Source organism: Cyprinus carpio, unplaced genomic scaffold, assembly GCF_018340385.1.
Source record: "Cyprinus carpio isolate SPL01 unplaced genomic scaffold, ASM1834038v1 S000006493, whole genome shotgun sequence".
NCBI lineage: Eukaryota > Metazoa > Chordata > Actinopteri > Cypriniformes > Cyprinidae > Cyprinus > Cyprinus carpio.
In genome coordinates, this window is record NW_024879166.1 from 281,218 (window position 1) to 303,981 (window position 22,764).

Below are 22,764 nucleotides of genomic sequence, written 5' to 3' on the forward strand. Positions count from 1 at the left end.
GGAGGGAAAATAGGAAAAGGGAAAAAACAAATTCATTAAAGCATGCTTACATTTCTAATTTTAGATTTTTGTTTTATTTTTACATTGATTTGAAAATATAAGTGAATTAAAACTGAAACAAAACTAATTAAAATGTAAAAAAATGACTGTTTAATATAGAGTATATAATATAAAGTTTTTTATATATTGTATTTTTTATTTTTGTTTGTGTGTGTGTGTGTTTTTATATATATTATATATAAAGTGTGTGTGTTTTTTTTTTTGTATTTATATATGTGTGTGTGGTTACGTAATGCATTTGCATTTGACCTATGCATTTGTTTAAGTTTTTGGACCTTTGTATTGAAAATGTTTATTGAACAGTGTTATTTTAGTCTCACTGAAATGCTATATTTTTTTTATTAATATTTTGAAAAAAAAATGAATTAAAATATTAGTAATTTTGTGGTGTTTTGCCATGTGTATGTGTATGTGTATGTGTATATATATATATATATATATATATATTTTTTTTTTTTTTTTTTTTTTTTTTTATGTTAATATAATATAATTTTAGGAATTTCAGTTTTAGTTATATTACTACTAAAATTTAACAAAACAAAATCTGTAATGCTGCTTTGGCACCTAAAAAACAGTTTTCAGGTTACATTTATTTTAATTCAAGTATGGAATTAGTTAATTATTAATTAAACGATTGTTATAATTAGTTAACTATAAGAACTTGTGTAATGCTATCTCTCATGCTTTATGACAGTGATATGGTTTAGCCTTTAGGTGATACTATTACTGTGTGGTTTTTCATGTCTTTTTTTGCCTTGATGCTGAAATGTAATCGCTCTAAACCACACACTCCTTCGCTCTGTTTGTAGAATATGCGGAATTCTTGCACTGCAAAGGGAGAAAGTTTGTGGACTTTGATGAAGTCCGGCAGGAAATTGAAGCAGAGACCGACCGGATTACCGGGTCAAATAAGGGCATCTCTCCTGTTCCCATCAACCTGAGGGTTTACTCGCCACACGGTAATACAGCACAAGACTCCCTAAGACCACAGCTTTCCTCACTCCACACTCGGCAGCCATTGTTAACATGTCACTCGTCTCTTTCTCTGTTCAACAGTACTGAATCTGACTCTCATCGATTTGCCCGGTATGACTAAGGTCGCAGTGGGCGACCAGCCGCCAGACATCGAGCACCAGATTCGAGACATGATTATGCAGTTCATCACTAGGGAAAGCTGCCTGATCCTCGCGGTCACCCCAGCCAACACTGACCTGGCCAACTCAGACGCTCTCAAGGTGGCTAAGGAAGTGGACCCTCAAGGTGAGGACTGCTGGGAGGGTTACACACGGATAAAATAACAAAAGGATGTGTATTGAGTTCACATAGTCATGGAAAACCTGGAAATATCAACTATATAGCAAACCATGGTGAAGTCAGTTTTACAAGTGAATAAAGTCTTTTGAGGAGTTTCTTAGTGAATCACAGATGGTCTGAATGATTCATTAGTGAATCAACCTGACTTTGAATTTTGGTCCAGTAATAATAAATGACTGGGAATGTTATGGAAATTCATTGGTCAAAAGAGTGGGAGCACTGTGGATTGAACACAAACCCTGATGATGTTGTTAATGTGTTTTTGCTTGTTTCAACAGGACTGCGTACCATCGGTGTGATTACTAAACTGGATCTAATGGATGAGGGTACAGACGCCCGGGATATCCTGGAAAATAAACTCTTACCACTGCGTAGAGGTGGGCAGTTTGTACTTAACACAAGCTTGTGACAGCAGTGTCATTTATGGACAATTTCTTATTATTTATGAGTCATTTTATGTCACACTAACCATACTGTACATAGCTATTCAAAAGTTTGGGGTTAATAAGAATTTCTTGTTTTGCAAACAAGAAAAAGTCTCTTACGCTGACCAAGGATAAAAAAAAAAAAAGTAAAATTGTGACATATTACAATTTAAAATAAGTGTTTTCTATTTTATTATATTTAGAAATATCATATATTCCTGTGATACAAAGCTGAATTTTCAGCAGTCATTACTCCAGTCTTCAGTGTCACGTGATCTTTCAGAAATCATATCTTTGATGAATAGAAAGTTAAAAAGAACAGCATTAATCTCAAATAGAAATCTTTATAACCAATGCTCAATTTAATGCATCCTTCTGACTGACCAAGCTTTTAAACAGCATTGCATCTTATTATGTTATTTGAAATTCAACAAAAAACAATACAATACAATATAATATCATATTTAATACAATAATAACTATTCTCTAGGAGGAGAAGAAGCTTCCCATATATTTTTGTTGACTTACTCTAGAGTTCTTTCTTCTTGTCCGGACTTGTTTTGGACATGTCCTGCCCTGTATTTTTACATCCCTTTCTGTTTCTTTGTTATTCTCACATGTATGTAAATAACATGAAGCATTCATATCCACTGATACTAGTGCATATATCAGTCGCAGTATAAACAATATTGCAAAATTTCAGTTGACACATTTCTGTCATTGCATGGTATGTATTGTCAAATCTTCCAGCCCTGGCACATGCCATTTATTGCTGCTTTCCCTGTCCCAGGTTATATTGGCGTAGTGAACCGAAGTCAGAAAGACATAGATGGCAGGAAGGACATTCGTGCTGCAATGGCAGCAGAAAGGAAGTTTTTCCTGTCCCACCCCAGTTACAGACACATGGCTGAACGAATGGGAACACCTCACCTGCAGAAGACCCTCAACCAGGTTAGGACCAAATCGCTTTTACACAAAATGTGGTTATGTGTAACTGTACGATTGTGTACAGTTATGTAAATGACGCTAATGCCTGAAAATGACTTAATTTAGTCAATGTCTCCTGTTTTGTGCCTCTCTGTATATCACTTCCTCTTCTTTTATTTTTAGCAATTGACCAATCACATCCGGGACACGCTACCCGGCTTGCGCAGCAAACTCCAGTCTCAGCTTCTCTCTCTGGAAAAAGAGGTGGAAGAGTATAAGAACTTCCGCCCGGATGACCCTACGCGAAAAACCAAGGCCCTGCTGCAGTGAGTGTTTACGACAGATCTAGCGTCTCTAACTTAAGCAGTTTCTGGGCTATAAACTGTAGACAGAGGTTTATAGCTTTGTGTACCTCTTTCAGGATGGTCCAGCAGTTTGGAGTGGACTTTGAGAAGCGCATCGAGGGGTCCGGAGACCAGGTGGACACGGCAGAGCTGTCTGGAGGTGCCAGGATTAACCGAATTTTCCATGAGCGCTTCCCCTTCGAGCTGGTCAAGGTAAATGCTTCGTTTCAACAGAACACTGTTATGTCTGCTTTTGAGCTGATAAAGTTGCTCTGAATGTCTGGAAATACTACTTTGATCTTTAGATAACACGTCCCAACAAGTTTCTGGGGAACCCGGTATGCCACACAGGTGCAGTGGCAAGTCCCTGTTATCAAGTCTCTCTTTCTCTTTCAGATTGTGTTTGACGAGAAGGAGCTCCGGCGAGAAATCAGTCACGCCATTAAGAACGTCCATGGTGTCAGGCAAGTGGTGTCCTGTTGGCGGCAAGCGATTGTCAAGCCTGCAGGCCATATGACGGCATGAAAGCCACAGCACTTCTTATGTCCTCTGTTCACTGACTAATGTCTCACTCTTTCACTCGTCACACACTTTCTTTCTTTCTCTCTCGTGTGTTATAGTAAGGCCATGCTTTCACAACACAGCTCCCAGAATCGCTTTACTGCTCACGGTTTTTCCTTATCGTCTGTCTTGTTTTAAATACAATTAAAATCGTACATATTGCATCTGTTAAATCAGGTCAAAATTGCATTATGGAGATAAAAAAATTTGCAGTCTTTTATAAGTCTTTTTATTTACATTCAGAAATCATGTAAAATAAAATAAAAGTACACTGAATAGTTTACAAACATTGTAAAATTATTTACGAACATGTATTTTAGTTTCCCTTACTCAAATCCCTTAAATTGAACTGTTAACAGAACAGGAATGGAAAAAATCATTAAAAAAATTGTAGTGGCATTATAAATAACATTATATACTATTAAAGACAAGCCTAAATAAATTTAAAGTAAGAACTGAAACTACCGGTGCGTAGGGAAATGTGCTTTATAAATAAACCTGAGCTCATCTACTTCTCACATTTGACACAAATTCAAATCCATGTTTTTCTTGCTTGACGGTAAGTGCATTATATAAGACATGAGGGAATATATGTCAGATGAAAAAAGAAAAAAAAAAAAACTTGCGTAAGACTTACATTCTGGAAAATATATCTCTTTATATAGAAAATATATGTATTTATACATGTAAGGATATTTTAATAGGAACATTTGATCAAACAGCTATTTTTTTATTTAAAAACAATTTTTTTTTATTTTTTATCAAGAACCACTCCAGGCTCCACATTCTGAGAGGTGATTTTAGCAGAGGCACTAAACTTCAAATTTTTGTGATACCTGTTTAACTAGATATGCGCAGAATACAATAACAAAATGCAGATTTTATACATGCAAAATCAATTGCAGACATATATTTTTGCACCTCCAAATATTTGTGCTCCTTTTTCAAAAATATTTTAAGAAAATTTTGTTGGTTCTTATCATCTTTTGTTCTATCGTTGTTTGTTGTTCGTAATGTAGTTGCTCATACTACAAGATTGTGCTGATAACATAAAGTTCTAGTGAAGATTGGGGCTGAAAAAAAATTCAAGACAAGACAGAGTCCACATGCTCCATGACAAGACCGACACCATGAAAATATGGTCTTGAACTTGGTTTCTAGAGGCCTGTTTACACCTGGTCACTTAATGCGTTTTCTCTGATCGATGTGTTTTGTTAAAATGGATAATTTTTTTTACCGGAGCTCACTTCAGTGAAATCAGCAGATATGTGCTGCATTTTATTCATCATCAGCTAATTTCAAGATCAAATTCCTAGACCACCTCCTGAATTTAAATCCATTTTGAAAGTGTTTCAGAGGGCATTTACACCTGGTCTTTTCACAATTGGATAGCGATCCGATCAGAGAAACGCATGAAGTGACAAGGTGTAAACAGGCCCTAGGACCAAAAGCATGAAAATATGGTCTTAAAGAACTGATTTGAGGACCAAGACTACCATAAATATGGTCTTGAACTCAGACTCAAGGACCAGGACCTTGAAAATATGATCTTGAATTCGGACTTGAGGACTGAGAACATGAAGATGTGATCTTGGACTCAAGGACCAAGATTGAGACCATGAGACTATAGTCTGGAAAATGTGGACTCTGTCGTGTCCACCTCTATCCTTTTCTGCTCTTGGTTTTGACCCAGACTCGATTGAGTTGCTTACTACGTGTCTGCAACCAAAGTGAGCACCAGTTAGTCTGTGATTTGTCTCTCTTGTGAGACCCTCAAGTTTTCGTCTGCGACCGCAAAAACGGTGTTATGAGGGCATGGCCTAAAGTGATTTTAAGAGTAACCTTATCTCTGAAATGTCTAATTGACTTCTTTTTCCCCACAGCGAGCCACGCTCATTTGTCCATTTATTATTTAAAACTCACTTTTTTATTTTTTGTTTTAGTCTTTGTGAGCTAAACTTTATCCTCCTCTTTCCCTCCACCTCACCTCCAAGTATCCTAATTTCACACGCTTTCACTTCTATTTTAATGTCATTGTCACAAATATCTGTCTTTGAGTTATTTTTTGGCACTTTTGTTGTTGTTGTTTTTTTCTCCTCACTGTTCGTCTCTGTCCTCTTACGTCCTGCTGTCTGTCTGTCCTGTGCGTTCTCAGAACTGGGCTGTTCACTCCAGATCTGGCGTTTGAAGCCATCGTGAAAAAGCAGATCATTAAGCTGAAAGAGCCCTGTCTGAAATGTATCGATCTGGTTATTCAGGAGCTCATCAACACATTCAGGCAGTGCACCAACAAGGTACTGCAGTACCCTAGCCTGGCCACAGGGGGGCTTCCTATGAGGGGGTCACACTACACCCGAGACAAACAGCTTTCAGTGGAAAGCACAGAACAAGAGTCGGAGGTTGAACGTGTTTGCGTGGCGGTGTGACCCCCTTGACCCCCCGGCTGCTGTGTGGGCTGGCTCTGCTGTCGTGTGTTGGGGTGTTGTGAAGGTCTTGTGACAAGGAGATGAGCAGAGAATTTCACTCTCTGGTCATCTGCGGTCTAAAAGGGACGAGCCAGGGGTCCTGCAACATCCTAAGCACCTCTGTAGCCAAGGGTCAAAATGAAATGTAAGGGCTTTTTGAGGCCAGTTCACACCAAGTCTGAAATGTGTGCACAAGATGCTTGCATATTAAGTAAAGGTGGGATCGTTCAGATTTTTTTGCATTTTTGCCTTTATTATGATAGGACAGATCAGAGCTGACAAGAAGCGAAGTGGGAGAGAGATAGGGGGCAGGATCGGGAAAGGTCCTCGAGTTAGGATTCGAACTCGGGACGCACGTAGCCTAACGACATTGTATGTCGACGCGCTGGCCACAAGGCTATCGACGCCCACCCAGTGACAATTCTTTTAATTAAATTGAGACAGTACTTGATTGCATTATTAATCATAAAAAAGAAGTACACATGACTGTAGCATACTTAGAGTACTTTTTAAAGAAATAATATACTTTAAACAAATATACTTAAGTGAAAACTGAATGTTTTGTTCGAGTGATTCGTTTTGAGAGATTCATTGAAAGAGTTTATAAGAGTCGCATTTTCAAAAATTGGACTGGTTCATTAATAGATCTATTTTTGCGTCCGCATATTTGTGTCGCTAACTTTTTTTCCTCAAGCCTAACTTTAGGTGGACGCACACCGGACGAGAAGCGCAGGGTTTTTTTTTTTTTTTTGGAGGTCAGTTGTTTTAATAGTTAATAAATTTACAAATAGTTATACTGTGTATTAGCACTGGACTTGGTGTGGTAAAATGCTAATATTTTAGACTAGTTAAATTGGACGTTGAGTGAACAAGCTTTTCTAGGGTCTGTTTATTGTGGTGCAAAAAAAATACATAATTCATGGATGTGAAAACCTGCGGCTCCCCCTTTTGGACCTAGTTTGTATCTGTTCATAGATAAGCAATTATTAATCAACTGAAAGTTTCCTCTCTTTTTATTCTTCCCCTTCTTCCTTTCTTTCTGTCCTTTTTTAACTCTTCAACACTTCTTCTCCCCCTGCCCACTGGCATCACCCTGACCCCCTCAGAACGGGGTTGTTCACCCCCGATCTGGCCTTTGAGACTATAGTAAAAAAACAGATCCGCAAACTGAAAGAGCCCAGCCTGAAATGTGTGGACCTGGTGGTGTGCGAACTCACCACCCTCATCAGGAAAAGTGCCAACAAGGTAACCAGGAGAGACTTGAGAAAAGGCGGAGTCAAAAAAACTCCCCATTCCTCCATTTCCACCTGCTGCCACCTTCCCAGCTTTCCACCTTTATCAGTCAGCCACGCCCTCTCCACCACACCCATGTGTCTGGAATGTGTCCACGTGTCTCGTCCGAAGTTCAGTTTCATAATGAGTCTTACATTTTCATATCCCATGTGAATCCAATAAAAACCATCCAGATTGTTTGGAAAAACTGGCTGTTTCCAAGCTGAGTCAGCTTTAGAGCCCCGGTTCCAGTGTTGGTCAGTGGCACATCACCTCCTTTCACTCTTTGTTGCTTGAGTAGAGCATCAGTTACCCTGAACCACTGACTGTAGAAGTAAAAGACATACAGAAACAGATGCTTTGCCTTCTACCCCAGACAAAAAAGGCTGCTGCTGTTGTCATAGCAACAAAGATCCAGTCACCTGCCGTCTTGTGGTCATAGGTGGAACTGCAGTGCAATACTTGCTTCTGTCCTCCCTCTCAAATGTCACAGACTTTTTAAAATTTTCTCATTCTTTCCTTTCTTAAATCGCTATTTCACTCTCAGTTTTGGAAGAGTATTGGTGGGAATATAATCTTAGAAAAGTGCAAATATTTCCTGCATTTCACATGCAGTTCTTATCACTTCAGATTTATATGTTTTAATAACTAGTGATGGGAATCCTAAGGAGTTTACCAATTCTTGCTCTAGTTCCAATTCTGCTTGATCAAAAAAAAAAAAAAAAACTACTCTTTTAGTACATTCAAGCAAGCACCAAACTATGGATCCCAATGATATTATAATCTATATATTATATAGTCTCTTCAATTACCAAATTATCAAAAAAACATTAATTATTAGATACAACTGTTAATTATTGTGTTGATATTGAATCGCTGTTATTGACATACAGTTCTTGGTTTATTTGAAGTCTGATAGGTCCAAAAATAATGACTTTCCATTCCTCGAAGTCTGTTGTTTTTTTCATGAACCACTCTGATGCAATCAGTGAGTGAGCCATTTAAGGTCAATGAGTTTGATTCATGAGAAGAGTTTATAGATATCAGTTAAACATAACGTCTTTTGCCTTGGTGCTGTAGTCATATAATAACACTTAACAGAGCAAAACATCATCATCATTTGGCTGTCATATTTTACAATGATATTTGTAACCGTTTCTCGATTCCCAACCCTAGAAACCCTTAAATTTAGTTTACTGCACTTAGAAGTTAATTTATTAATTTACTGTCCATTCCTGGCTGGGAGTGAATGCTGTCTTACCTGCACAACTTGCTGAAATACTAAAATCTGCATGTGTGTGTGAGTGTGTGCATGCCTGCTCTCTCTAGCATTGGTTCCTCTTGTGCATGGCTTAGCGAAAACTAGTCCTCACATCAACATGTGTGAAAAGGTCTGATCGTGGTTAGCTCCTACCGCTTTCACATCGCAGAATGTGTATGTGTGTTTACGCACGTGTGCGTGTGGCTATGTGTACATGCCGTAGCCTGCATCTATCTGGTGTTTTTCCCCACAGCTAGGCTCTTACCCCAGACTGCGAGAAGAGACCGAGAGAATTGTCACTAATTATGTCAGAGAGAGAGAAGGCAAGACCAAGGACCAGGTGCGAGACTGGCGAGAGAAAATCCATTTTGACAACTTTGTTTTTTTTTTGTTGTTGTTGTTTTTTTTCATACATTTTCTTAATGTGCAAAATTGTTTTCTTTACCAGGTCCTTTTGCTGATCGACATTGAGCTGTCATACATTAACACCAACCATGAGGACTTCATTGGATTTGCAAAGTATGTGTAGCATCCAGTGTGGCACATTCTGGGTTTCATTTCTTACATCAGAGCTTGACCCCTAACTTTAGCAGCGCTTCTTGTGTATTTGGACTTTTGACTGTCTGCAAGACTGGTCTGCAGTGCAGTTTATTCTGACATCTTTAGAAAGGAAGTGGCCATGTAGTCAACATATAAAGCAACAGTAAAATAAAATGGTATGTAGCCAACAAACATTTCACAATTTATTCAGGTTCGGGTCAGACTACACAAATATTTAATAAATTTATTTTATTTTATTTTTAGTTTAGTTTAGTTTAGTTTAGTTTAGTATAAATGTATTTTATTTGTTCAAAAGTGACACAATATTACAAAAGATTAATAACCATTAATCAAAGAATTTTGAAAACATGTATAATGGTTTCTACAAAAATACTAGGCAGCAAAATCTTTTCATAATTGATAATAATAAGAAATGCTTGAGTAGCAAATCAGCATATTACAATCATTTCTGAAGGATCATGTGACATTGAAGACTGCAGTAATGATGCTGAAAATTCAGCTTTGCATCACAGGAATAAATAACATTAAAATAGAAAATATTTTAAATTGTATTAACATTTCACAATATTACGTTTTTCGCTGTATTTTTATCAAATAAATGCAGCTTGGTGAGCATAAGAGATTTTTTCTTTTTTTCAAAAATATTAAAAATTCCACTATTCCAACAGCAATATTTAGCTGTATATAGATTTTGTAGGTACTTTCAAGATGTTTAAAACCTGTTAAAGAATCTCTAGAAGTCACGTTTTGACTGTGTCTCCCGTTTCCTGTCAGTGCAGTGGACTAAAAAGTTCAGATTAGGTCCCTATGTCTGTGCATTATGGCTAATACATTGGACGTAACTTAAATGCACTAAAATGATTAGTGCATGTCTTTGATCTCTCAAAAAAACTAGTGTACAACTAAAGACTTATTGCATGTAAAATGTTTGCATGCTCAGTTGGATACTGTAGAGCATTTAAGAGTTGAGACAAAGGTCACCTGCAGCATCAAGCCTGTCTGACCCTGCTCGCCCTGCGTGTGTCCCCATGCGCATGCCGTGAGTTTGTCAGGGCTCCTCTTTTAACGGTTCTCATGCCGTCACTTTCAGTCTTGACTTCAGACGGATGGATGACGGTACCATACCAGGGTACAGCAACAACAGGTGCGCTAGCGCCCCCTTAAACACCCAGTCATCTTAGACAGATGTTAATCAGACCAACCATATCCTCTGTTTTTATCCTGCCCCATTCCTCCTTTCTGCCTCAGAGCAGGATTGCTCCCACCCAGAGTGGCAAGGAGGCTTACACAAATCATCATTTTACTGTTGTGCTATTCTAACAATACAGACAATGGTGTACAATCAGTGCGTAATCAGTGTTTTCTGTCCTGCAGCGCCCAGCAAAGGAATATCGTCAACAAAAAGAGGGCCATTCCCAACCAGGTACACTTTTCTCTGCTTTCACATGCTCTTAAATCCACGTTGACACTCCTTTGTTCCAACACCATCACGCCCTTCACCATTCCAATTAAACACGAAAGGACCTAACATTGAACCCTGAGGGAACCCTTCCAAATCACACCTTTTAATCTACCCCCTCTGATTAAAAACCGAACAGTATGTTTCCCCAAGGTCTCTATCATTTATAAATGTTATGAACTACACCCTTTTAAACGATGTCCTTACCAGGTGCGACATAATGCAATGAGCAATAAAACTTGAGGCTTCCATTTAAACTTTTTTTTTTTTGCCTTTACCGAGCACAAAAAGTTATTTGCATCCCCACCTAGTGTAGTCTGTGTTACTATATATAAAGTTGTTTTGCTTGTAGTTCTAAATCCTGGATTTTAACTATCATTTTCAAGATTTGGATAATTAAAAAAAAAAAAAAACGTTCATGTTTTTGTTCTACTACACAAACTGACATCATGACTGAACAGTTCTATGTTCTGAATGGCTGATATTGTGGAGCATCATGCTGCAATTTGTGTTGACAGCTGCAATTCTGTCACTTCACGCCTGGTTAGGACACCGCATTTATGTGGAATGTTTCATTTGAATGAACATTGCTTGCCATTAAAGAATATTTTTTCTAACCCAGTTAGAAAAATAAAAGAGCCTGAAATGGGCTTATCATTTATGAAGGTTTCAGTGGAAATGACATAAGCAACTTGAAAGTATGCTATGTTATTAGACAGGGACATTCCCTTTCATTTCCTCCCGCTTTTGAGAAACTCTGCTTTCACTAGCATCACAGCAGTACTTGCTGCTTGTAACACTGACGCATGACAAATGAGTAATCAATGCATTGTTTTTTTTTTCTTTTCAGTCTTTCCCTAATTTAATGCAAACTTCCTTTTTCTGTTGAAAGTGTAATTCAGAATGTGCATGGATCCAGCCGTGACAGTGACTCAACCTAATAGATAATTCTGATTTGTGGTACTGTCAGTTAATCTAATTGCATGTAACTTTGTTCTGTTGCTCTCTCTCTCTCTCCCTCTCTCTCTATCTATGTCTGCTTCCAACTTTTTTTTCTCACTCTGACTGTTCTCGGTTCTTTGACTCACACCCTTGTCCTCTTCAAACCTTTTCATTTCCATTTGAAAAACATGTCTTTCTTAACCATCCTCCTGCACTGTCTTCCCTTTCTTGCTTTGCTTGTTTTCTGTGTCTCTGTCTCATTTCTTCCCCCCCAAAACTTGCCCCCACCCCGTCCCTCCTTATCACTGCAGGGTGAAATATTGGTAAGTATGACAAAGCTACAAGCCACGTCCAGTTAGAGGTCACCAGCGCTCATCCAGTCAGGAGAACTGAGGCCGTAACAGGTCAACTAACTCCTAATTACCAGTGTGGGTGGGATGTCTGTGTGTAAACTTAACGGCGAGAATTATAAAGCTGATGGTTTTTGTTTCACTCTGCAGCTAGGTGGCCTGAGAGAAGGCGAAGCCGAGAAGGTATAGTCTGGTGGAAAAAACAAAATGATGGAACCTGGAATAAAAATTTTAATTAAGGCTAAGTTTTCAATTTCAGTTACGAGTAATCAGTAACTGACGTCAAATCCACCATAAAATGCCCACAGTAATTAGTGGCATCACCTAACATTTGGTAATTATAGTAATTAAACCGAGAGTACATTACTAACCATTCCTTTGAGAAAATGTCACAGTGCACCCTTAATTTCACATATCAGAGTATGTTTATGCATGAAAAAAAAACTTTTTTTTTTTTTTTTTTAAATGAGAAAATGGAGTGAAATGGAGGCCTCAGTTGTCCTGTAGCTGGATGGTAGTCCTGGCGCCTGGGCTGGGTGAGCAGAGTTTGCCTTGTGGAGAATCAGCCTCAATGTCACCATGGGGATATGGTGGGTGGGTGGGGACAAGAAAACATCCAATCATACTAGAGAGCATTTTTAGATTTTAAAGTACATTTGCCATGAAGAGCTAATCACAATTATTTTCCACTAAAATATGATTATTTATTTATACTAACAGTATGTCTGAGGTTGGAATGGGCTATATGACAAAACAAATAAAAAATCTCAATATGTTTCAACCTTTTAACTATATTTAATATCATTGCTTGCAATTTTTGTCAAGTAGGTTCAAAAGTAAAACAATAATCATCTAATTAATTTACAGTAAGGCATGTTTTTTGTTTTTCACTAAAGGAAGAATAGCTAATTTAAGAATTTAAATTAATATGCTGTGTAACATTTCAGAGTAATAAATAAGCATTTACCTTTAGATTTGTTTATTTGCTTTTAATAAATGCAAAGTGCCACGCAGGGCATGAGCATTTTTAAGGTGAAAAATCATTGAAACCATTAAATGAAATGGGCAGAGTGAATTAAATTGGAATGCCAAATACATTTAATTTAACTGAATCTTAATCACAAATCTAAACCTTTCAGAAAACTTAATGGCCAAATGAAAGTGTCTTAAAGTCATCACAATAAGAACTTGATTTATTTTATATCTACTCTACACCAAACTTATTTTAGATCATTAAAATATTGCCCACCATAACAGTTAGTTGGTATTTAGCTTTTTTTCTTTTCCCCTTGGAGTGCTAGTAATGGCCAGAATGTGGCAGTATCGGATTCCTTTTGCTAATCAATTGACTCCAATTTAATAAATTAACTGCTCAACCTTAGAGAAATCCTTTCTGGGGCAAAGTTAATTGGGGGATTTCTTTTGGGGTAATTAACAGTCGCCTCTCACAGGTAATCATCTAATCATTTCATCTTTAATTCAAAATCATTTCTTCTATCAACAGATTTCTGTTTATTGAAATGTCTGATCGCATTTTGCCAACTCTTTGATTAACTTGTTGATAATTATCCATTTTAAATGTACATAATATTAGGATTAATTGGTGTAATTTAGAGACAGCAGTCAGAATGTGCAATGTGGAAGAACGGTGAAATCCAAACACCACGGAAAATAGGGTCATGCTCTCATTTCTTTCAGTTGTGGGCGGCAAAGGGAAATTGGATCCATGTTAGAGAATACAAAGCCCGAGCCAGGCTCTGACCACAGATATTTGCTGGGTTTCTGTAATGAAAAGATATTTGAGAGGGTTTTTGTGGCCGTTCGGGTCGCTACAGTATATCCTAGCATGAGATGCCTGAGCCGTACTGTCCTGGTGTTTTTTCTTCTCATCATTCGTCATTTTCCCCTCTCAGAGATGGTTATCAGGTTTCTTAAGAAGGTTGATGGCATTTCCCCACCAAGGCAAACAATCTATATAGCCAGCCATAGCTTTATGTCTGCGTTGTTTCTTTTGGCATTCTCTAACTCTAACCCCCTCCTCTCAGTTTCACTCCGTTTTTACGGAGAACAAAGCAATTCGGAAAGGGAGAAAAGGGATAGTACCGTAGAAATGCTTGCAGTACATTTTGGTCTGGTATTACTTTAATGGAAAAAGTTCAGTGTCAGTGATGCCATGTGGTATTACGATGTAAGATGAAGTACCAGAACGGAGCTGGAATGTGCATTAATAATGTAAATAAGATTCATTTCGATTCCATGTTGACTTTATGAAGCAGTGTTTCACAATCCTTGAGTTACAGACACATTTTAATCCTCAAAAATAACACTGAGATTCCTTTACCACTGAAATCTGGAAGCCCTTTCCCTCCCATTTCCTTGACTAACCCTTTATTCCTCCAGCTCCTGTACCTTCTCTCTGTTTGTCAGTACAACCCTCAGTACAAATCTCACTATTCCTTCCCGTTCAATAGGTTTTCACACTTGAGTGTATGTCTTTCTCCATTTAACACCACTAACGGCATTCTCCTTTGTTTACCTGCTTGTAGGCTTGATTATACTCACTAATTTTACCCTAACATACCACTGCCGACCTCTGACCCCTGTTCCTGTGACAGGCCAGAGGGTCTGGATGGCATCTGCCGTCATGTAGCACTGTGCTTTTGAAAGAACTCCTGTAGAAGGAAATAAATCCACAAGCACAACACAATTGTTCCTTTGTTCTTTTATTGTTGCACTATTTCAAGACTTCAAGACACTCCCCAGTGGTTTTGTTAGTGTTTTCTGGACCATTTATTTGTGACTAAGCTTTAATTGCTGCCTTATGTTCTGACTCAATGCAGAATAGATACTGTAGTCTAGTGGTTCCCAATTGGTGAATCACAACCTAAAGCTAAATGTGAATAATAAAGTGCAAATATAATGGAATTTTAGCTAATATGCTAATACTGATACAACTGATATGCATTTATGTTGGTAAATCACACTAGTGCTATTTTTCATGCAGTTACAGTCATCACTTTTCTGGTTTAAATTATATTTACATTTATATTTATTTATACAAAAGGAATCCATGCAATTGGGAATTTTGTGCAAGGGCGGAAGATTTCCACAAACATTCTTTTTGTATTAAAAAAGGTGATTTCTGTGTTATGCATTGCTATATCCCTTACGAACATTAATCATGTTTTTTACTACAATTAAAACCCCAAAAAACATGGTTTCAATAGTTAAACCATAGTAAATCAAATTAACCATGGTTTCGCTACACTAACCATAGTTTAACCATTCTATTTGTAGTGGAAAAAAAAAAAAAAAAAAAAAACCTTGGTTACTAGACTTTTACTATAATAAAACCATGGTTAATTTTCAATTGGGATTGGCAATGAAACCTTTTTGGCCTGAAAAAATTAAAACAAAATTGGAAAACAATGGACCATTTTGCCTGCAAAATTTCAGTGAAAAAAAAAAAAAAAAAAGGACCAATTTTGCCGGATATTTTTTTTAAACCAGTTGAAAACCACAGCTGTAACGTACAAAGTAGAGTTATTTACTTAATCACGTAAACCACAACAGAAGGCAACCAAACTTACACAAAATAATTCCAAAGCAGGTAAGCACAACTTTGCACAATAGGGTTTTCAGGTTTGTTCAGCATAGGACACAAGCTTCCAGCACAAAGACTGTGTGGATCTCATAAATGTTTCCCCACTCTTGTGGCATGCCCTACACCCTCCACACCCCCTCCGCCCTCTGTCCCACAGGTGATCCGTAAAGGCTGGCTAACCCTCCACATCAGCATTATGAAGGGCGGCTCCAAGGAGTACTGGTTCGTCCTGTCAGCCGAATCGCTGTCCTGGTACAAGGACGAGGAGGTGAGATTCATCTGTTCTTCATTTCTCGCTTACAGTCCCTCCCCCTTTCTCTTGAACTTAAAACTGGTGCCACTCAAGCTGGGCTCGAACTTCATTTGCGTTTGAAATTAGTGCAAACGTTAGCTGTTTTCCAAAGTTCCTGTGGGTTGACTGGTTGAGTGTGGTGCGAGTAACATCAAGGCCTTGGGTTTCATTCCCAGGGAGCACATACATTTATGAATGTGTACTTTAATGCATTTGGCAGATGCTTTCATCCAAAGCATCTTCAATGTAAACGTCTCTCTGTATTCCCCAAGAGAGATTGTTTATATGTAAAATCCCCCCCGTCCAGCAGCGAATGGTAGAGTCCTTTTTTTTACTCGAGCCACGGGTGTGTGTGTCCCTGCCCAGCCTAACCAATGTGCGGACTACTGTTCAGCTGCAGCATGATGAACAGGTAGTCTGAACACTGGGCAGGCGGGGGGGAGGAAAGAGGGCGGCTGGACCGCAGGTCACTGCCCCGAGGACCGCACACGACTGCAGAGGAGAGTAAACAGTTCAGACAGACACATTGATAAAGCGTCGATCTTACTTAGCCCGCCATGAACATGCTCAGCTCGCTACCTATCTAAAATAACTATAACTACTTTCGAAGTAAATTAAGGTCGTTATGTAACCATCAATGTTTGGATTCAGCAGCAAATTAACAAAATCCCTGCAAAACTGTAATACTATTAAATGTATTGCTAGTTTAATTGTAAAGTATGATTTACGTAATTTACTGTAAAACAGTAAAATTAATCGTTATTTAAATAAAAATTCTAATGAAAATCATAGTGAATAAATTGGGAGTTACGAAAAAAAATTATTTAAAAAAAGTGGAAACGTAAAAGATTTGGACATGCTACGTTAAAAATACTTCGAGGGCGACTAAAAACTTAATTCTCAGGAAAATAATGCTGCAATGAAATAGGTTTAACTTTCTTAAAGCAAAAAATAGCCTCTTTTGATTTTGGGGTGAAATGTCACATTTTTATGCTTTAAATTTTACTTCTAAATAGCTTTTTGTACCGAATAATGAAGGCACACAAAGAATCACGTAATTAAAGCTGGTCCGCATATGCAAAAAAAGTCATTATGAATCTAAACATAACGAAATCGGTTGAAATAACATTACTGAATATCCCAATGTTACTTATTGATAATGTTTACATTAAGAATTCTTTTCAAATGTATATATTTGGTATACTCACATGTCCGCTGCTGCGTGGCAAATGCATATTCCAGGCCTCTGCAGTTTCTTCAAGTGGAATAAGGACCTTTTTGCCATCATGGATTCGTTTTCGCATTCTGGACCATGTGCAGTTTTCGCTCTTTACCATTCTTTTATGAATAACGCTGAGAAATGTCCCTTTAGCAGTCATTTTCAAAGTAAAGAGAAAGCGATAAATGGAGAAAAGAGAGGCGAGGAGCGGGACGAAAGTAGAAAAGGGACGAAAGGGGAGGCAAAGTGACGTGGCAAGCGCACTGAAATGTTCCAGCCGGGATCTGACTTTGGAATTTGCAGGAAATCGTACTGGGTTACTGGGGGGTTGTAAATGTAAGTGTAGTATGTATAAGTGTGTTGTGTGTTGTGTGTGTGTTGTGTGTGTGTTGTGTGGTGTGGTGTTTGCTGGGGGCAGGGATGTGTTCCTCTGAGTGATGTAACTGTTGGGGCCGTAGCTGTGCAGACATAAACGTTTCCAGATGCTGTCTCTCCAACTCACAGAAACGAGTTGGCGCATAACTCCTCATTCCAGACTCCGCCTCTTCTATTTCTTTTCTCTCTCTGTCTCACATCCCCCCCTCTCTGGCTTGGCAAACCGGGTGGTCCTTCTTTTAAGGGACAGTTCACTTCAAAATGAAAATGCGGTCAGTAAGTCGCTGACATGTGGTTTCCAAAAGTGGTTCCAAACCCATATGATCGCAAAAGAGGATGTTTTAAAAAATCTCTAAGTAGCTTTTTTCTATACAGCCACTGTTATATATTGTATTTAGAATCTCTGAATGCTGCAGCTTTTGATACCACTGTGAAGTGACTTATAAGATTGTTGCAACTCTCCCTCTCTCATCTCGCTCTACTAGGAAAAAGAGAAGAAATACATGCTTCCTCTGGACAACCTGAAGCTCAGAGACGTGGAGAAAGGCTTCATGTCCACTAAGCATATTTTTGCAATCTTCAACACTGAGCAAAGGTCAGGGCTGACTGCAACTCTCTGTGTTTGTGTATTTTGGTTTGGCGTTTGGCCGCTTCATGTGTTCGATCCTCCTCGCAGGAACGTGTATAAGGACTTGCGTCAGATCGAGCTGGCCTGTGATTCGCAGGAGGACATGGACAGCTGGAAAGCCTCTTTTCTCCGAGCAGGGGTTTATCCTGAGAAAGATCAGGTACTAATGTTCAGTTTGAACATGGGTACAATCTAAAACACTCCGCATTCCATTATTGAGAGTTAAAAAAGTCTACACATTTAAGAATCTTTTGTATCAGATTTATTTTTGACTGTCAACATGTTACACTACTAAAAACTACTACAAGTCACTTACGCTCACCAAGGCTGTGTTTATTGCAAATAATACACTAAAAAAAAAAAAATATATATATATATATATACATACACAGTACAGGTCAACAAAAGTTTGGAAACATTACTATTTTTAATGTTTTTGAAAGAAGTCTCTTCTGCTCATTTCAAGCCTGCATTTATTTGATCAAAAATATAGAAAAAACAGTAATATTGTGAAATATTATTACAACTTAAAATAATATAGTTTTTCTATTTGAAAATATATCTTTATAAATAAAATTAAATTAATTATTCCTGTGATGCAAAGCTGAATTTTTCAGCATCACTTACTCCAGCCTTCAGTGTCACATGTAACATCCAGTCTATCACATGATCATTTAGAAATCATTCTAATATTCTGATTTATTATGAGTGTTGGAAATCGTTTCTGCTGTCTAATATATTTGATGAATAAAAGGTTAAAAAGAACTGCATTTATTCAAAATAAAAAAAAAAAAATTCTAATAATATATATTCTAATAATATATTGTTTCTTTACTATCACTTATTTTATCACAATTTAACCACATCCTTGCTGAATAAAAGTATTGATTTTATTAAAAAAAAGAAAAAAAAAAATTACTGACCAGTAGTGTATATTGTTATTCCAAAATATTTTTTTTTTTAAAAAACATAGCTTCGTCTCCTTTTTTTTTTTTTACTTTTTATCATCAAAGTATCCTAAAAAAGTATCACATGTTCTGAAAAAACATTAAGCAGCAGAGACTGTTTCCAACTTTGATAATGAATCATCATATTAGAATGATTTCTAAAGGATCATGTGATAATGATCCTAAAAATTCAGCTTTGCATCACAGAAATAAATGATAATTTTAAAGTATAATAAATGTAAAAAACAATTATTTTAAATTGTAATAATATATCACAATATTAATTTTTTTTCTGTATTTTTGATCAAATAAATGCAGGGCTTGATGAGCAGAAGAAACTTCTTTCAAAAACATTAAAAATAGTAAATGTTTCAAAACTTTTGACCTGTACTGTATATATATATACATACATACAGTAGTCAATATTTGAAGTGGATCATAACCTTTCATCAGAGCTGTCCTAAAACCAAAATGTGTTGTGATCCACTTTAAATGTTGACTACTATATATAAAACAAATAAATTTTGAATTCATATTTTGAAATTATTACAATTCTATTAGCTTGAATGTATTTTAAAATGTAATTTATTCCTGTTTGGCAATCATTTCTCCAGTCTTCAGTGTCACACGTTCCTTACATTTTTTTCAGGATTCTTTGATGAATAGAACATTAAAAAGAACAGAATTTACTTGAAATATAATTTATTTAGCATTATAAATGTCTTTCATTTCACTTTTGATCAACTGAAGGGATCCTTGCTGAATAAAAATGTCTTTCTTTCAAAAACAACATTACTGGTACAAAACAGTAATATATGTTATGAAATGAATAGTAGTAGTACTAGTAGTGGCGGTGCGTCTAAGGCAAACATTGCTATTATTATCATAAATACTTGAGGTTGCTATGTTAACTATGTTATTACTAAGCAATCTGCATAAGCACCCAGCTCACACTGCAACATGTTTAAAACATTCAAAATACAGTAGCAGCTACTTAGCAACATGTAAAAAAAAAAAAAAAAATCTCTTAAATCATCTTAGTGACAACTTTTACACCGCTTTTACGTGGACAAATATCTCTTCTGTTTTCTGGTATCTAGTAAATAAATAAAAATGTTTTTTTTTTTACCCACCGATGCGATCTTGGGTTTGATGAGCAGTTTTGTGTGTTTTAGAGGTTAACCCTCTGGGTCTAGGGGGGGTTTGGGGGCCTGGAGAAGTTTTGACATCCCTTGACTTTTGTGCTTTTTTTCAGTTGCTTTATAAACCTATACATGGCTAAAAGTCTGAAAACACTATATTCAGTACAAAACTGGGCTACAATAATATGTTAATAGCATGTATGTACATGATTGTGTTTTTGAACATAAAAAACAACGTTTGTGCATGCTTAGTAAAAAAACTACAAATTTTGAAGTCACCTGAAATATGGTCATAAAACACATACAAAACATTTGTTCACAAGACTGTCAAAGATGGACCTTGTAGCCTAGAATTTTTGCTTCAAAATGATGTGAAATCATCTTGTTTACTCACTCACAGAAAAACAATAGATTGATTTAAATTTTCTAAGACACTTTTTGTTTCGAAAGGGCATATGCGAGTAGGCGTGGTTGACCGTGAATATTTGTGTGATTCACACCTGAGAAGACAAAGGCCCGCATAATGAGCTGCATAATGAACCTTTCAGCCAGGTGTGTGACTGAGAGAGAAGAGTTACAATAAAGAATGAATATATTTTTATTTTTGTAGTTTATTTAGAATATTTTAATTATCCCCCAAAAATAACTTGAGATTCACTTGCGACTGCAGTTAAACAGTTTATTAGAAACAATCAAAGCTGACTTTCAAAGCTGAATTTTTAGCATCATTACTCCAGTCACACGATCCTTCAGAAATCCTTCTAATATTCTGATTTGCTACTCAAAAAAATAATTATTATTATTATTATTATTATTAGTATTATTATTAATGTTGAAAAGAGATGACTTTTTTCAGGTTTACAGTATATATATATATATATATATATATATATATATCTATATATAGTATATATATATATATATATATATATATATATATATATATATATTTTTTTTTTTTTTTATTTATTTTTTTTTATTAATTGAAAGAACAGCATCGTTTGTAACATGATTATTGTATTTATCATCACTTGTCTGCTAAATAAGTTTTTATATATATACTTTATATATATATATATATATATATATATATATATATAATATATATATATATATATATATATATATATATATATATATATATACTGACCTCCCAGCTTTTAAATGGTATAGTGTATATTGTTACACTTGGAGTAAGACTGGAGTAATAATGCTAAAAATTTAGCTTTGATCACAGGAATAAATTAATTTTAAAATATATTCAAAATAAAAGGCAGTTATTTTAAATAGTAAAAATATTTCACAATATTACTGCTTTAGCAATTGCAACTTTCTGTATTTTGGATCAAATAAATGCAGGCTTATGTGTCATGTTGAAATATATAAATGAACATCACATACCTGGCATTTCCAAAATGTATATTGTTTATGTGCTCTGAAGGACATACTTTTTTTGAAGAGACGTTGAAGAGATGGGAGTGTGTGCCTCGCATTGGTCTTAGCTGTGTTCCAGGTTCCTGAGTGGGCTGCTTGTTTGCATTGGCTCGCTTTGCAACAGGTTATATTATCTGAAATAAAAACAAAAAGTAAGCATGCTGTTTACGCAAATATTATACATTATTAAAAATATTGTTATGGTCACTGATACTAGTAGTAATTTATAGGGGAAAAAATAACACAATTACCACATAGCACATTTATTGTCAGTGATTATTTACAGCTTACTTGACACCCTCTTTTTTTTTTTTTTTTTACCTCAGACGACTGCAAACAACCAATGACCGGGGTATAACACATTCAAAATATTTACACCAGAGCAGATATTCATGAACAGAAGCTTAGTTACATTCTTAAAAACACAAGCATGCTTTGTATGTGGGCCTATACAATATATATAGTTGTATACATATATGGCTATATTCGTGAACAGAGAATAGCCTATCACAGTAAAGTTTTGTCTAATCATTCTTACTGACATTAAGCTAGCAGCATTATAACTCATATTACTTTTATATCGTATTGCTGTATATATTATAGAACATTAAAAAAAAAAAAAAAAAAAACTATTTACATTTAGTCAGGAATTATAGTTTGGATGAAGTCTAACTAGTAAAATGTGTACAAGTTACATGAAAACTAAAACAAATAGATTAATAATAAAAAAAACTTACTCATGTTTATGATCTCTGCTGGGTCAAGCCTTCATTCTTCTTTCTGAGGTAATCCAAATCTTATTCCTCTCAGCAGCCTTATTGAGGTGAATTATGTCTTATTCCTCTCAGCGCGAAGCAAACAGTACCATTTAAAAAAAAGTAAAGTACAGTCTTGCTGCTTTGTTTGATGTGAAGTGGGCGTTTACCCGCCACAAGCTTCACGTAGATGATTGTAATATCAATAGCGCGCTCAGTGCGTGGGCATAGTCGCATTAGATATAATGAAGGGAGACGTGAAAGACTGGACATCGCGTTGGTTTTCATGTTGATTACTTTTTATCACAGAATATTTGTTTTTTGATAAGACTTGCTCGGTTTAAAAGTAGACATGTCAGCTTTCTATAGATATATCTTTCATGTCTCCGTGTTGAGTATTTGCTGATAGTTACAGTTCATTTTAATT

General features: G+C 36.3%; 1 protein-coding gene, 1 long non-coding RNA gene and 1 pseudogene across 2 annotated transcripts in view; 2 read left to right on the forward strand and 1 right to left on the reverse strand.

Moving 5' to 3' along the window:
* LOC109083683 (E3 ubiquitin-protein ligase RFWD3-like) overlaps positions 1-22,764 on the forward strand; it is a 512,102-nt gene that overhangs the window by 248,586 nt on the left and 240,752 nt on the right. The window lies entirely within an intron of this gene.
* Positions 1-22,764, forward strand: part of LOC122133886 — a 39,286-nt pseudogene that overhangs the window by 12,075 nt on the left and 4,447 nt on the right.
* LOC122143719 lies at positions 14,649-17,403 on the reverse strand. The gene is made up of 2 exons (XR_006159329.1): positions 17,046-17,403; positions 14,649-16,329 (listed from the first exon to the last, which is right to left on the reverse strand). It is a non-coding gene; the product is annotated as an uncharacterized LOC122143719 (long non-coding RNA).